Source organism: Haliaeetus leucocephalus, unplaced genomic scaffold, assembly GCF_000737465.1.
Source record: "Haliaeetus leucocephalus isolate CR32 unplaced genomic scaffold, Haliaeetus_leucocephalus-4.0 Scaffold140, whole genome shotgun sequence".
NCBI classification, from domain to species: Eukaryota; Metazoa; Chordata; class Aves; order Accipitriformes; family Accipitridae; genus Haliaeetus; species Haliaeetus leucocephalus.
The window spans coordinates 6,941,666-6,943,883 of NW_010972576.1; positions in this window are offsets into that span (position 1 = coordinate 6,941,666).

Genomic DNA, 2,218 nt, shown 5'->3' on the forward strand with positions numbered 1-2,218 from the left:
GGTGGAAAAGCCCCCACATCCTGTCCCTGGGGACCCTGGGGTAAATCCTCCAGCTGAACCAGGAACAAACCCCAGGTGAGACATGATGGGAGAGTGGGACCCTCCTTCCAGAGCTGTCTGTCATGGATGGGACTGGTTCTGCAATGCTCCTCCAGGGAGAAATACCCCCGGAGCCTCTTCCCCATGCGAGGGAGCAAGCTCCTCCTCATCCCTCAGGAAGGTGGGAGGGGTGGAAAGCTGTGGGGAAATCCCAAAGACCACTGTGCGATGGCCTAGTGAAGAGCTAAATATAGCCACTATCTCAGCTCCCCAAAGATAACAGCCTGTGTCCACAGCCTGCCACAACGCCCTGCCCCAACTTCCACCTACCTTTGCTTTGAGGGCAAACACCAAGCAGCAGTTGTGAAACACCCTGCCCCACTCATGGCAAACAGGGCTTGTATCGCAGGGCAGAAACGCACCCTAAGCCACCTCACATGCATTCCTTCCCTGGCACTGGGGGCTGGCTGGCCAAAACCCACACAGGTCAGAGGCTAACCAACATCTCCCTCGGCACCTCTGTGGTGGTGAGCAGCCAGCAACATGCAGGAGAAACCTGCGGTAGAGCAGAGCAACAAGTGTAAAAGTCAGGTTGGGGCTTCCCAGTTTTTGGGCTTGTCCCATTAAGCTCACCGCTTCCACCTGAATCTCTCTGGTGTCCCAAGATCAGTGGCGCTGAGCCAGGCTGCGATGACCCTGCCTGGAGAAGGACAGGCAGCAGTGGAGAGGGCCCATGGGCCATGACCACCTTATTGGGTCTCTGTCTATTGCTCCCAGGCAAATCTGAACATGGCTCCCCTCATGCCTGCTGTAAACCCCATCACTAAGTAGCACGTGCTGAAATCCCGCCATACCCTTGGCACATGAAATACTACTGTAAGTCCACAAGACTCCTGCAGCGGGTACATCTTTCAGCTCTTGCTCCCCAACTTTAAACCTTACCACTGCCTTTATCTAAAAAGGGTTTATAAAACAAAAAACAATGTGGCTTTTTTTCCCCCTCAACAAAACCCTTTTGCTTTGCAGAGTAATAAGTTTATGAACTGGCAGCTTCCAGCAGGAAGTCTCTGGCTTTAACCATAGCTCTATGTGTTTCCACAAGTTAATTGAAAACAAATGTTGACACTTCAGTCCTGCTTTTATGCTCTGTAAGGGAGGTGAGAGAGCAGCATTGCTCGCAGCTGTGCAGTTAAGAGGCCAGACGTGGCACGAAAAGAGGCAAATACTTTTATCCCCACCATTACCATGGGGAAAAGGTAGATGTACCATCCCCACCTTGCAGCAGGCTTTACAGCCTCCACTGCTTGCCCCGATAGGCAGCATTTGTCCCCAAAGCTGCTTCCCTGCCGGGGCAGTCAGCTCCGTGCACGCTTTTCGCATCGTCGAGGATGTCAGGCTCCGTGCCGAAGCAGACTCAGGAGCAGCCCTGGGGGGCAGAGACGGGGACCGGCTGCAGGAGGGCAGCTGGGAAGACCCCGTGGCCCAGCTGGCCACGCAAAGCACTGGGGGTCTACAACAGATCCTCAGCTTGCCTGGCAGATGTTTTCAGGGTGTTGGAAACACCTTCCCAGCTCCACATGTGTGCCCAGACAGGGACTCCTGTGGGGCAGGCCTCTGGGCCAGCTGGGCCCCGCAGGTGTTTTTTCCTACTGTTAAGTCACCTCTATGAGAAAGTCATTTTTTCCACTCCACACCGTAAATATTGTCTGGAATGAGGATTTTGGAGAATCCTCTGGAGATTTCTACCCAGCGCCAGCCCGCAGCCACGGACGTAAGACGTGGCTGCGTGAGTGACCCTCCTCCCCGCTCGTCCCTGAGCACCCAAACACCCAGGACTAGCTCAGCCGAGGAGGATCAGCACCCCAAAAAGGCTTTTCTGCCTCAAGAACACGTTCCTGTAGGTTTAGCCCCCATCTGCTTATTTGCGACGTCCACGAAGCACCACTCTGCCCTCCCAGAGAGGCAGGGACGGCACCGTGCCACGGGAGCCAGGCGTTGCCGCAGGACAGAGAGGGACTGGGAGCATGCAAGGCCTGACACGGAGATTCCACCTTCTGCCGACGCAAGCCAGGCTTGCTCGGGGAAAGGCGGAGGGGGCTGCCTTAGCAAGATCGCTCCACAAAGGAGAGGGTCCCTCAGGTTTGAAGGCCCCGGGAACCCCTGCCGCCCCCCCCCCCCG